The sequence below is a fragment of the Podarcis tiliguerta genome, assembly GCF_965153285.1.
Source record: "Podarcis tiliguerta genome assembly, chromosome: 4".
Classification (NCBI taxonomy): Eukaryota; Metazoa; Chordata; class Lepidosauria; order Squamata; family Lacertidae; genus Podarcis; species Podarcis tiliguerta.
The window spans coordinates 22267246-22282750 of NC_139537.1; positions in this window are offsets into that span (position 1 = coordinate 22267246).

Genomic DNA, 15505 nt, shown 5'->3' on the forward strand with positions numbered 1-15505 from the left:
CTGGCGATAGCGGCTACAATGCTGCTACCTTTCTCTCACACCTTTTCCTTAAATGATAGCAAAATAGATAGCTATATCATCACAGTTTAACAGCAGTTTAACTGTTACTGTTCAATGGAACTGTAATCATAGCTATTTCTACAGGTTAATATTTTGTAGGAAAACACTCAAGGAGAAGTAAATTTGTTCAGTTTGTTGTCCAAGATGGGAATAATAGCTGAACCCAGGAGAGGAAGATTATGAAATGTCTGCCAATCAAATCAAGAAACACCAGCAAGTCTGAAGGGCTTACATTTGAATTGCAAATATGAGTGTGACATTTTGCATACTTGCGAATATTTTTTTCTGTTGCACCAAACAACTGTGTTTTACTGGTTGTGTTTAACACACAACATCCATCAAAAGGACAAATGTTACCTGCAATAAAAATGTGACACTGAGGTCCAGCACAGAGGGCCTTCTGGCGGTTCCCTCACTGCAAGAAGCCAAGTTACAGGGAACCAGGCAGAGGGCCTTCTCGGTAGTGGCGCCCTCCCTGTGGAACGCACTCCCACCAGATGTCAAAGAGAACAACAACTACCAGACTTTTAGAAGACATCTGAAGGCAGCCCTTTTTAGGGAAGCTTTTAATGTTTGATGTATCACAGTATTTTAATATTTTTTTGGAAGCCGCCCAGAGTGGCTGGGGAAACCCAGCCAGATGGGCGGGGTATAAATAATAATAATAATAATAATAATAATAATAATAATAATAATAATTAGTAGTAGTAGTAGTATGTCTGTTTAATTTAAACCTTAGTTTGGTACAATTTTGCAATTCCTGCAGTTCCTAACAAACATTCATTGTGAAAGCAAGCACCATAAACTGAAGGTCTGTGATGAGTCTCCTAATAACTCTTAACAAACTACAGTTCCCAGAATCCTTTGGGGAAAGCCATGGCTGTTTAAAGTTGTGTATTGTTGCTTTAAAGGTATAGAGTTCCCTATATGCCAAATATTGGACCTGAGTTCCAATATATGCCAAATATTAATTGTCAAATATTGTAATGAAATATTGTCAGACAGTGATCAAATGTTTGCTTATCCAGAGAATATCAGGCATCACCATTTGCAGAAAAGAAAACTGAGGGAAATTTATTTGCGGGAGCAATTTTTAGTTTTGTGGTATAGTCCCTAGAAACTCACTGTCAATATCATGAGGGAGAAACAAATTAATCGGGTGAGAAAAGGAAAGCATTGACTAGGTTCGCACGGAGCCTATTTTTAAAAACTGGTGAATTGGGTCAGTCAGACAATCAGTGAAGAGTGAATAATGGCCACAAGAGTCTGTTTTGCAATTTTATGTGCAATTAACATCCAGGCTGCACTAATGGCATCTTCTGGGAGCCTTAAAACCGCTTGTCAACATGACTGGGAGCATTAAAAGTATTGGACCAAATATTTCCCTCACCTATGCTTAAGCCAGCAAGGATCACTTATGCCAGAGTTGGGCTTGGTCCTGGTGGTGCAGAAGAATAAATGGACACAAATCTGACATTAAGAAGCATATAGGTGAACATTTCACTCTCCCTGAACACTCCGCTGCTGACCTGAAGGTTGCCGTTCTCCAAGAGAGGCGTTTCAAAGCGAGATCCCAACATGAAATAGCTAAACTGAAATCAATGGCAAAGGTTGATTCAATTTGTTTCGAGTCTAAATAGAGATAATGGTTTCCTCTCCTACTAACATGGGTGATACAATGATTGCATACAATGCTTTGATGACTCAGACCCCTTCTTCCCTCTTGGGTGCTAAGATTGGCAAAGAGGTCCCCCTTGGTTGTTCCACCGCTCTCAGAAGCTTGAGTTGGTGGTGTCCTGATTGGCCCAGGCAGGCCTGAGTGATCTCCTGTCTGCACATTTCCTAGTGTGGGCTATATCTGATTCAAATGTGAGATCTTCTGCATGTAAGACATACTGGTACCTGTTTCCTTTCCAGTCAGGGCTCCTTCTGCAGTCCTCTAGAACTGCATCTTGAGGATGGAGGTGAGGGCTGTGAAATCCCTCCAACTGTTGACGACTTCTCCTTTGTGATTTGCCCCCTCTTCCATTTCTTATGCATGCCCTTCTTTAATCTCAGCTCATCTGTAAGATCCTTATGCAGCCAGACTGGTTTCTTTAGATGCCTCCCGCTTTCCTTTCTTGTTGGAATTGTCTGCGTTTGTGCCTTCAGTATTTCACCTCTAAGAAACTCCCACCCATCCTCAACTCCCTTCTTGTTGAGTATTTCTGACCATGAGATCTCACCCAGTAGTTCCTTAGGCTTTTTGAAATTGCCATTCTTAAAGGCCAGAGTGCATGTCTGACTACACTCAGCTTTCCCTTGCCTCTCTACAATGAAACCCAAGAGGATGTGACACTTCCTCCCAGGTTTCCCAGTACTTCCCATTCATTGATCAGTTCCTCCCTTTTGGTGAGGTCCAGGTCCAAGATAGATGATCCCCTTGTGGCTTCTTCTAACATCTGGGAAATGAAATTGACCACTGGTAATAAGCTAGAGGAACTTGACTCCCACACATTAAAGAAAATAAATTTTCATTTTACATATTGTTCCAAAAAGTGCAAATTTAGTAGGTTCAGCTTTTAATGTAAACTGAACTTTTCCCCGATCCCGAGCTATACTCTGCCCATCTTAGCTCATTCTTACACAATTTCCTAATTAGGTCCTTCCTTAGCATTATGATCAGTGCAATTTAATCCTTTTACAATAAAACTGTATATTCTAAGGCATTGTAAAACACATTGGATCAATTATAATATACCTTATCTGAATGTATTTATCTGAATGTATTCATTTTTTTAAAAGGCCATATTTTATCAGAATCAGGATTGCAATCTTCAGATAAGCATATGGTCAATGAATCATTTGAAAGCATTTCTATTTTGAAACATGTGAGCATGGAAACTGAATTGCAGTCCCTGAAACGATTTGCATATTTGCCCATCAGATTTCTATTCCTGCCTTCGTCGTATTACAAATAACTTTCATTTAATTATCCATTGGCCTCAAAAATGAATTGGTTGGAAAAACAACAACAACCAGGTAAATACATTATAGAGGTAAAATCTCCCGCACCTTTAATCTGCAATTATAGATAAAGCATCTGTCACCAGTTCTTTCTGAAAGGTTCTTCTATCTTTTGCAAGGAGCTAAAGCTTGCAATGTGCTATGCCATATGCAAAAAAGGGTAAAAATATATATATTTCACCGTGCCAATTTTTTTAACTGCACAGAGTGAGATTAGGGAGATAGTAACAAATGGTCAGGACAGTGCAGTAGAACTCTTTTCATTCAAACCAGCCCTTCTCATTCATTGTGCAGAACTTGGTGGTCAGTATCTCTGTGCATGTTCTCTGCGTAGCTCTGAACTTTATGGTATGCACTTCAATAGCTAAAGGATATATGCAGATCTACTCCAGGTGGTTTGTGGTCCAGATGGATACCTAGAGTACATAAATTAGATGGTTGAAAATAATGGCTTTATCTAGGCGAAGCCTTATGCATTCACTTTATTTATAATTCTGTTGGGTGCTCTCTTGTGAAATATGTTCCGCAGTCACTCGCCAAAGATTCATGCAGCATGAGGTGCCAAAATGTGACAGGCAAACTGCATCGTGACACAAACACAGCTAGAGTGCCAACTCCATTACTAGACTGCCAGACCATGGCTAGATTGCCAGTAACACAGTTACAGAACAGGCTGTTGTTCTCCCGAACCCCTCCAGGGCTTCTAGAGTGATTGCCCCAGGCCTTGTTTTTTGCTCAGTTTTTTTTTATATATAAAAAATATGCATTGACATCTAGGCAAATCACTTTGCAGGGTATGGGGTAAATACTGGTATGCAGTATAAAGGAGAGCCATCTTCTGTTTATGCACATATATATTATTGATACTGGATGGGCACCATTCATCAAGAGCATTTTCCTGGGCAGGTTTTATTGAAAGTGCATAACAAGATTCAGCAGTGAATCTGAAAAGAGTAAAAGGAGAAGTGGGTAGCGGAGACATCAAGAGAACAGGGGGTGAGGTGTGGAAGTTGTTGTTAAAGCTGTATTTGTTGTTGTTGTTTAGTCGTTTAGTCATGTCCGACTCTTCGTGACCCCATGGACCAGAGCACGCCAGGCACTCCTGTCTTCCACTGCTTCCCACAGTTTGGTCAAACTCATGCTGGTAGCTTCGAGAACACTGTCCAACCATCTCGTCCTCTGTCGTCCCCTTCTCCTTGTGCCCTCCATCTTTCCCAACATCAGGGTCTTTTCCGGGGAGTCTTCTCATGAGGTGGCCAAAGTATTGGAGCCTCAGCTTCACGATCTGTCCTTCCAGTGAGCACTCAGGGCTGATTTGCTTCAGAATGGATACGTTTGATCTTCTTGCAGTCCATGGGACTCTCAAGAGTCTCCTCCAGCACCATAATCCAAAAGCATCAATTCATCGGCGATCAGCCTTCTTTATTATCCAGCTCTCACTTCCATACATCCCTACTGGGAAAACCATAGCTTTAACTATACGGGCCTTTTTTGGCAAGGTGATGTCTCTGCTTTTTAAGATGCTGTCTATGTTTGTCATTGCTTTCCTCCCAAGAAGCAGGTGTCTTTTAATTTCACAACATCTGTCACCATCTGCAGTGATCATGGAGCCCAAGAAAGTAAAATATCTCACTGCCTCCATTTCTTCCCCTTCTATTTGCCAGGAGGTGATGGGACCAGTGGCCATGATCTTCGGTTTTTTGATGTTGAGCTTCTGTATAGTCAGTAGATATTAGGAAAGTAGGGTAAAGATCATTGACTCATTGGGGAGACTTCCTCTTTCACCAGGTTTACTTGCAAGGTCACCTTACCCCATAGAAGCCCACTTCATTGCTTTGATATCAGAAACTGGCACTGTTACAGTGTCACATAATACCTGTTCCACATTTAGTGCGGCAGCACCTACACTTGGAATTCCCTGCCTATTGATGGCTGACAGGTGCATTCACCTATTGAGACATGTTAACGTGTTTCCTTCCTTTTTCACTATTCTTGATTTTCATTATCTTTTGAATATTTTACCTGTTTTCAATGGATAATTTTCAATCTTTTATTTTGTATTTTTGCAAACCACTTAGAGGTTTTCTCACAATCAAGCAGTATATAAATTTTGTTTCATAAAAAAGTACGTTTGACTAGGTGACCCTCGTGGTCCCTCGTCCAACTCTATGATTCTGTAATTGTATGACTCTGTGATTTCATGCAGGAATCACACCACATAAGAACATGAAGTAAAGAAAGAACACAAGAATACCATGAGGCCATTAGCGAATTTTTGCAAGCACAAGGTAGGAGGCTGGTAGCATCCTAACACAAGGAAAGAAATGGTGATGGTAAACAAGTGAGGCCACCATGAGCTCAAGTTGTGTTGCTTGTGAAGGAGGCTTGGAAGATCTGTCCAGTTAACAGTGGCGTAGCGTGGGGGGCGCAGGGGGGGCCGGCCGCACCGGGCGCAACATCGGGGGGGGCGCGGGTTAGGGGGCGCAAATTACTTGCCTTGCTCCGGGTGCTGACAACCCACGCTACGTCACTGCCAGTTAACAGGCTGCAGGACAACCTACCTGCTGCCCTGATGAAGCCTTGCCTTGGATTAACTGAAAAAGGTGCAAATCTCAGATCTACCTGAAAAGCAGAGGGCCAGCTACCCGCTGTTTGCTGAAGCTTTAGCTTGCAGTGAGTCACCTTTGATTGGTAATTCTATCCCCTGTTGTGGTTGCAGCTTGGTGAGAACTGTTTTGAATTATGATTGTAGCCTGGTGGCAATTTGCTTTGCCTCGTGCTTAAGTAAAATTGAATTGTGCTCCCCCCATTCCCACTTTGTGGTCTGGATTTCTGTTCCTGCTTTACACGGCCTGTAGACAGGAGTCACACTGACCTAGGTGTGGCTTATATCCCCCATTTCTTCCAACAAACATATCTCATGCATAGTGCTCTATCAAACACTGTAAATTGACTTGTTCTGAACACACGGTTGGTGGTAAATAATTGCACAATCCCCGATCTTGCATTGTGCTTTCTCAGTTGCTGTGTCTCCCCCAGTCTGCTTCTCAACTCAATTTAAAGTACTGTTTTTGAACTTTAAAGCCACAGGTGGCTTGGGACGAAGTTACCTGGAAGATCACCTTAACCCATACGTGCTTACCTTAGCCTAGGTGTTGTTGCCAAGTAAACTGAAGCACCAAACTCGCAGGGAGAGGACCTATCCACTAGGGGCACTGTTATGGTACAGTCTTCCTAAAAATTCTGCCTAGTGACATCTTTGTGATCTTTTCACTGCCAGATGAAGATCTCCTTGTTCATTTTAGATGATGACAGTCTGGGCCTTTTAGTTTAGTTTTGAAATCTGCGTTCTAATTGTGTTTTTGGTTTTTATTGTTTTATAAGTGTTGCATTTGTTTTATCAGTCAGCCAGTCAGCCCATGTTATGTTGTGGCTGTATACATGTAGTTAATGCAATGCCATACTAAAATGAACATGAAATTTCATTAAACAATATTATTTTGTACCAGGTTAGTCTTGTCTGTCCAGCTTGCTCTTTCCTGTGCAGAAGCACCCTTAGATAAGAGACATCTGGAGTAATTTTAGTACAAAAACCTTGGTCAGAACTTGGAGATAAACTGAGCAGCATGGCAAGTGACTCTTGTTCATTACTATTTTAAAACAGCGCCAAAGTTGTCTCTTAGTTCCATCTCAGTTGGCATCAGTAATGTTGATATTATTCATTTATTTATTAAATGTATATTCCACTCTCCCTCCCAAAGAAGTCCAGAGCGGCAAACAGCAAATGATAAAGCAATAAAAGCGCCTCATTTTGTCCCTGCATGGTCTCACAGGCAATCTTTGAGTATTGCTTTTTGTCTGTTTTGTATAATAGTGAGGTTTGCAGCAGCAATTCCGTAGTTGTATCAGCCCAGATTCCTGTTCCATGTCCTACAATTTTGCATCTCATTGACAGCTAACTGTTGGTGGTCACATTCTGGTTACCCAAGCAACCTCAGTGTTATGTTTCCTAAACAGCTAAGAGGTTCAGAGTCTAAGAAGAGTCAGACGAAAAAGAAATGTGGGAGGGGAAACAAAGAAACACTTGCTATTATACTGCACGTACACACAAATATTATGACTGCATGCATTAAGACACCATACATTTAAAGAACCCCCCCCCCCCAAAAAAAAGAATCCTGGGAACTGTAGTTTAAGGGTGTGGGGAATTGCAACCCTTTGGGGTATAAACTACAGTTCCCAGGATTCTCTGGGGGGAAATGTGCTTTAAATGTACAGTGTGAATACAGCCTCCATGTCAAAAACTATACGTCCAATCTTGGGTGAACATTGTAGCTAACCCAAAGGTTCAAAGCTTAATGGTACATATATAGGAATGCGTTTCACTTCACAGTATGAAAATTGTGCTTTATTTTCTTGCATGTTTGTACTGCTACCTGGACCAGAGGGCACTCATTTAATATTGCAAAGAATCAGATATACAACATAAAATATAAAATAATCAAAATGACAGAAGCACAGAGAAGACACAATACAACAGCAACAGCAAGTCAACCATCCACCATCCACTATAGTCAGATACAGTGCCTCTGACTACAGGGTGTGGCCTGCCAATTAAGCACTTCGTTTGTCCAGATATTTGTTTGCTTGTTTAATCTGAAAGATTTGTTCCCCGCATCCCAATGCATTCACATTGCCAGAGTAGCTTAAAACCAGAGTTATAAGAAGATGCCATTTTCTGTTCCATCCTTCAAATTATTTGTCTCATTGTCTGCTGTGGCAAAATGACATAACTTGCCAATTTAATTCTGTAAATTATGCAAATTCAACGCAAAGGAAATATGAGGGGGGACGGACCATAATCAATTACGTATTTTTTGGTGAACTGAAAGCAACAACAGTAAACACCAGTCATATTCACTGATTTCCATGGGATGAATTTTGGCAATTTCCATTTCTTGCCGAAACTCTCTGACATTGCTACCTACAACATTTAAAATAGTGTGTTAGGATCCATTTCACTATTGTGTCTAGTGCTTCTGATGGACCTATCTTCCATGAATCTAATGAGTCCAATTCCCCTATCAAGACATATTTTAAAGCAGATATGGGGAACCTTTGCCCTTATCACTGACCATGCTAGCTGGGACTGATGCTTCTTTAAGGGTCTGGGTAGGAATTTGCCCATCGTCACTGGTGCTGGCCCAGTGGTTTTGCCTACCTCATAGCAATTTGTCACAACTGGTTGGGCATTGGGGCAATCCCTTGTTTTGACGGAGAGGAGGTTGTAGTCCCTGCCTGCACCTCCAAACGCTGAAGTGTCCCGTTAAAGGGATCTAGGGGGAGTGGCCGTGTGCCCAGGTGGGGCCAGGGCCGAAGGCACTCCCCCAGGCATCAGCCTTTGTGGGGTTCACCCTATTGGATGTAAGTCTTAGGAACCCCCACCTGGATTGACCATGCGTCATTTCTGGCAGACGGGCTGGAAGTTTTTAGATTGCCCCATGCTCAAGCCTAACCTCTTTCATCTGTATTCAATAAAGTTGCAGCCTGTTTCGACCCAAAACCAGTCTCTTTGGTCTCTTATTATTTGGGTTGGGGTATGGGACATCCAATGCCAGGTCCTGCAAGATGGAGCCCAGCAACATCTGGGGGGGCACAGGTTGCCCATTCCTAGTTTGAGCCAGTGACCACCATCATATTTTCAGGCAGCAAATTCCTCCAAGTCAATTATGCATTGTGGAAAGAAGCACTTTCTTTGGTCTCTCTTGACTCAAGGCCAGCATGCAAGGGTCTCATATAATTACATAATTGTCAGAGTTCACTGTTTCAAAGGGTGATGCATCACAGGTATGACTTGCTGCCAAAGAGTAATAAAGCCTAGTACTTGGCTGCATGGGCTTGTCCTGTGTTCAGAGCAAGAATACTGTCTGGCTTCACTTGTGGAAATGGTCTTCTGCATTCTTCAGATTGTAGTATGCACCTGTTTGGTAATTTTGTGCTCTTGTGTTTTTAAAAAATTGTCGGCTGGCATCACACCAGGCCTGTTCTCGAAAGTGATTAATAACTCAGGAGGGGAAAGAAGATTTAGAGATAAGCGACATGAGGTTGGGAAGTAGTTGCACAAGATTCCTGAGTGCCTTGTTGGAGCTTTAAAAGGTAAAGGTAAAGGGACCCCTGACATTTAAGTCCAGTCGCAGACGACTCTGGGGTTGCGGCGCTCATCTTGCTTTACAGGCCGAGGGAGCCAGTGTTTGTCCACAGACAGTCTTTCCGGGTCATGTGGCCAGCATGACTAAGCCGTTTCTGTCAAACCAGAGCAGCACACGGAAACGCCGTTTACCTTCCCACTGGAGCGGTACCTATTTATCTACTTGCAGTTTGATGTGCTTTTGAACTGCTAGGTTGGCAGGAGCAGGGACCGAGAAACGGGAGCTCACCCCCTCGTGGGGATTCGAACCGCCGACCTTCTGATCAGCAAGTCCCAGGCTCTGTGGTTTAAACAACAGTGCCACCCGCGTCCCTGATGGAGCTTTAGGGGAAAGAACAACCACCCACTGATTCCTTCTTACAATCCGAAAACCTGAGCTTTAGTTAATTAATTTAAAACCCCATTCCAGCTCAAACTTCAGTTATTTTCGGGTATACTGAAGGCTTCACAACATAACGCAAAAAGGAGAATACAATTATAAACAAAATAAAATGCATTACGATTAGTAGCTTATTTCATTTATGAACTGCTTCCCATAAAAGCATCCTGAAACATAATAAACAAAAACATATGTAAAAGTAATTTCAAGTCTAATACAGATGCAGACAAGGATAAAAAAAGTGCACTTAAAAGGCTTGTTGGGAAAGTAAGGTCTGTAATAAGCACAGAGAAAAATAACAGAGAAAGGGCCTGCCTGATATTTTAAAAGGAGGGAGGGACTTTTTGTCAACTTCATTGCTAGGATAAACTCTAATGTTAGGTTGTATTGTGCTAATGAATGCCTGCAGAGACGTTGTAGTTTCACATTTTTAATTGTTCATTTTCTTGTTAATTGTTTACGGAAAATCCTTGATAAAACTAATTTAAAAACAGAACAGGAAGAAGAAGAAGAAGAGTTTGGATTTGCTATCCTGCTTTATCACTACCCTAAGGAGTCTCAAAGCGGCTAACATTCTCCTTTCCCTTCCTCCCCCACAACAAACACTCTGTGAGGTGAGTGAGGCTGAGAGACTTCAGAGAAGTGTGACTAGCGCAAGGTCACCCAGCAGCTGCATGTGGAGGAGCGGAGATGCGAACCCGGGTCACCAGATTACGAGTCCGCCGATCTTAACCACTACACCACACTGGCTCCACATGAGGCAGATTCAAATGGTAGGTGCTTAACAAAAAACACTATCATTTTTGAGAAGCGTACCCAGATATGGAAAATGTTGATGAATGTTTTTAGTTTATCATGGCTTTTTAAAAATGTTTTAAACACTGGCTTTTAACTGTCTTCACTGATAATTTTATTGTTTTATTATTTTTATAAACTGCTTTGAGGTGTTTCTCCCCCCCCCCCCAATCATGCAATGTATAAATTTTATAATTTGGACCCTGGAGTTGAAATTCTCACAGTTACTTGTTGTATCCTGTGAGCTGTGAACCAGCTATCTCCAACTAGGTGTCTTTATTTTTCTCTACCTCCCTAATCTACTCTTCAGCTTTGGAGACTTTATGTCTCCCAGCCTTCGCCTAATACTGGATAGAGTGGAACAACCTTGACCGGTAATCTAAACCTGGTGAAGGCTGCCAAAGGGTCTCAAATCCTCAGTGAGTTAGGGACTTCCCCTGCATGCAAAGACAGGCTCCAGAGGATTGAGCAGACGAGACCAATAGTAGCCCAACCATCAAGAAGGCATAGTGGCTTCTGTCATGACAGAGTGCACACACTCCAGCAGTGGAACCCAGCACAGCCAGATTGAGGGACACCTCTTACCAGTCCTTGTTAAGTACAGTGGTACCTCGCAAGACGAATGCCTCACAAGACAAAAAACTTACAAGACGAAAGAGTTTTTTGTTTTTTGAGTTGCTTCGCAAGACGAATTTCCCTATGGGCTTGCTTCGCAAGACGAAAACGTCTTGCGCCTTTTTCTTAAAACCGTCAATGCATTCCTATGGGAAACCGTCAATGCATTTCCTATGGGAAACCATGCTTCGCAAGACGAAAAATTCACAAGACGAAAAAACTCGCAGAACGAATTAATTTCGTCTTGCGAGGCACCACTGTATAATTGTTAAATGTACATTGAAATGAAAGACAACTCTGTAACATGCCTGCATAGAGTACTGTGAAGCATGGCATGCAACTTTCCACTGAAGCGAAAGAAGAGCTGAGAAGAGAGCCTGGGTATCCAGCTGTTTTTGGACTACAACTCCCATCATCCCTAGCTAGCTGGACCAGTGGTTGGGGATGATGGGAATTGTACTCCAAAAACAGCTGGAGAGCCAAGCTGGCAAACCCTGGCACAAGTTAATCATTAGTGGGGCTCTATCATGGGACTGTATCTTTGTGGCTCAGTCATGGGGTGTTTAAATCACATGCAAGATATAGTGATATAGGTCTATGCATATGCTAATCTGCAAGTTTTCATCTTGGATGGAGTAGTCTTTGTTCTCAAGCTACTGGAAAGAATGGACATGGTAACCTATCTCCATCAAAACAGCCTCAGGCTAATGGAGGTTGGAATGGAGAAGACACAGAGCTTTGATTTTTAACTCAACATCATCCAAGATATTTTACCAATGCTGGGATCAGTATAAGATATTAAGCAACTATGTGAATGTTAATATAATAATACTATAATAATATAGTGAAGCTTTTGAACCAAATTTTTGGACTGGATAATTTTTGTTTCAAATAAGAGTAATTTTTCCCCCACACAGTTTGCTTCCATGTGCTCAATTTTAATAACGTCAATAGTTCTAACTCCTTCTAGGTGTGCAGATGAGGTGGGGGGAGCAGTTCTAGGATTCTTCCTTAGTATTTGGTTTCATTGTTCAGATATTTTTCCCCCCATCCTTCATCAACATAGTTGTCTAAAGGGGGCTGGGTAACTTACAGCAAAGGAGATTTTAGCATACTCCAGTGTAGAGCTGATTGAACTGTTTGAACACAAGATAATGTACTATATGTAAGCTACACTTTATTATTTCTGGCACGACTTATAAAAATTCTGCCGTGTGTGAAGTTCAGTCCTCCCCCCTCCCTTTTAAAGACACTTATCAAAACTGTCTGCACTACATGAAAGCAAAACACATATAAGGATTATTAGACAAAACGGGGACCGCAAAGCAACTCCTTGAGAGGAAAGATGTACATGACACCCTAAGTGCATACTCTGGCAAATTGTGCAAAAATAAAGAGTCATTAGAATTGTTTACATTAGAATGGAAACTTAAGAGATCAAAAACCTCTATGTGCCTCATTTTATCATTATGCCGCCTTCTAAACCCAGAGGCCTTGTGTGCATGGTAATTTAGGCACCTTAAAAAAGCGACATTCTCCAGCCATTGCACAAACCTTAGATCCCTTCTCTTCCTGTTAGCGGCTATCCAGAAATGAGCATCAGTCTCCCTGCAGCAGTTTCATGATTGGTTTCCATCAATCTCATGGCACACAAAGCCACCTGGTCAGGGTGGTTTGAGAAGGCAGAAGCCCAGGCTGACTATTCATTTTGGCTTAACCTCCTTGAATGATTCCCCCAGGGCCGTCTTTAACAGACGCTGCGCCAGGGTGCAAATATCTGCCCAGTGCCCCCAAATTACCATGGATAGTGTTGGGGTGGCCGTAGCTGCACACTGCCAGCCATCCGGGGGGGCGCAACTCTCCTCCATGCTGCTGCGGGAGAGCGATCCCCACAGAGGCTTGAGAGTGAAGTTGCACCCCTCCTAAGCCTCCACGGGAAGAGAGCACAGCTTCCCTCCCAAGCCTCCTCGGGAGGAGAGTGATCCCTGCAAAGGCTTGGGAGACTTGGGAGGGAAGCTGCGTGCCCACCAGCCATATAGTTGGCAGGGCGCAACTTCCATCCTAAGCCTCTGCTGGGATCGCTCTCCTCCCGAGGAGGTTTGGGAGGGAAGCTGCATGCTCGACAGCCTTATGGTTGGCAATGTGCAGCTGGCAGGTGTGCAGGGAAAGGGGAGGCCGCCAGCAAAGCCGCGTGACTCCCCCACTTGCTGGGGTGCCCCTGAGAGGCCAGCACACTGGTGCGATGCACCACTAAGCCCTATGGGAAGGACGGCTCTGGATTACTCTATATATAAAGATTCCTGCACATATGAAACAGGGAGAGCGGGCTAGCCTTGCTAGCTAGTTTTCTATGTGCAGTGAGTTTCTTGTTCGGAGGAGCATTCAGAGATGCAATTTGAAATGGTACAAATTAGGCAAGAGGCACACAACTCAGTTCTGTTGCTTGTGCCACTAAAAATTGTGCTCTTAGACTTAGACTAACAGTTGCTGATGAATAGAGGTATCGTGGTTCGCAGAACTGACCACCTGATCCCAATCCATAAAGCTCTATGTACTGGATGAAAGGGTTCAGCCCACCAATCCAACACAAGCTGCTGGGAATCACAAATGGACTTTGAATAGGCATCTGGTCAGCCACTGTGAAAACAGCCTACTGGACTATATAGGCTTTGGTCTGATCCAGGAAGAACATAGGAAATTGCCTTATACAGAGTCACGCCATTGGTCTATTTAGCTGACAGTAGCTCTCCAAGATTTCAGACACAGGCCTTTCCCAGCCTTAGATGAAGATGCCAGGAATTGAATCTGGGACCTTTGGCATGCAAAGGAAGAGCCATGACCTTATGATCTTAAGTTTGTGGGTGTGATTCCCAACCCAAAGAACGATACCTGCACAGAATTCTCTCAGATCCTCACTGCAAGATCAGGGCGGCTTTGTTTTCTTCATTTGCTGATTATCCATCTCTGAAAAAATGGATGTTACTCATCCTCTCCAGATGGCTGAAGAGGAGTAGGTGGATGCATGAAGCATGTGTAGTCCTGGATTCTGTTTTTCACTATTCTGGGCACCATAGCTTAGGCAACATGTTGGAAGAGGCAAGCCCCAAATTTCAACCCTATATTTTCAAAACACTTTTTGGTAGCTCGAGGCTAAATTAAAGCTGGAACAGTACTTTTGCAATACTATTTGTCTACCACAAAAGGGGTAATTTGGCAACTTTCAGGGAATGAATTGTTACCATTCCTACGGGTAAGAAGTTCTCTTTGTCCACCCTTAAAAAGCCAGCTTTGCTGCCGCTCGAAGCAGCTTCACAGCTGCATGAGCAGCATTCCTTTTTTACATTGGAAATGCCACAAATGGGAACAGCACTCCATTGCAGTTCCAGTTCTGGTCTTACAAAGGTATCTGCAGATCAGGTGTTGCAGCACCACTGAGTGAACCACTTGCTCCAACTTGCCCTTTGAGCCTTACCTCTCCTAGGCCCTACCCCCTTTGAGAGAACAGCAATCTTTGAGGAGCCAACTCTCTGGCCTGTACGTGGGTATTTCTTCTGTGCACTAGGAAAAATTGCTCATGTGGGTTCTGGTTCCATGAGCCCTCATGCTATGAGATCTGGTCCAACAGGCTCTGTTCACTAGCCTTTGGCTTAGTAGCCTCCTGGCCACCAGCCTCAGAATACGGGGACTGATCTGGCTCCTTAGTTGGTGATTCTAAAGTCTCTGACTTGGTGTCAGGGTCGCTGTCATGACACAGCCCATTCAGCCCATGACACTGCTTCATTCAGGCACATGTTCCAGTTTCTAGCAGATTGACGCAATCCATAGATGGATTTGTGCAATCTACACACAGGGAAGGTAGAGGGATGCCCTTATTAGCCACCTGGGCAGCCTTCTTATTTTCCTCAGCAATGCCCGGGGAACAAGGCCATCATGTACCATTTTGAGAGGAATGCTACTAGGCTGTGAAGAAATAACAGTAAAATGGTGTTTGTTTTAATTTTAAGGAGAGAGAGGGAGGGAGGGAGAAAAAGAGCAAACCCCCCTCAGCCTCCCCTTCCCCAAATTGTAATACAGTGGTACCTCAGGTTACAGACGCTTCAGGTTACAGACTCTGCCAACCCAGAAATAGTACCTCGGGTTAAGAACTTTGCTTCAGGATGAGAACAGAAATTGTGCTGCGGTGGCGTGGCAGCAGCGGGAGGCCCCATTAGCTAAAATGGTACCTCAGGTTAAGAACAATTTCAGGTTAAGAACGGACCTCCAGAACGAATTAAGTTCTTAACCCGAGGTACCACTGTAATGCACCCCCAGCTCTGAAGATCGTAATAATCATCAGGCATAGATGCAAACTCCCTGGGTGCCCAAGCACCCACAAAATTCCCCATGAAGGGGCCAGGCACCCACAAATTTCAGTGCCAGGGCCAGGCATGCTGTATGGCACC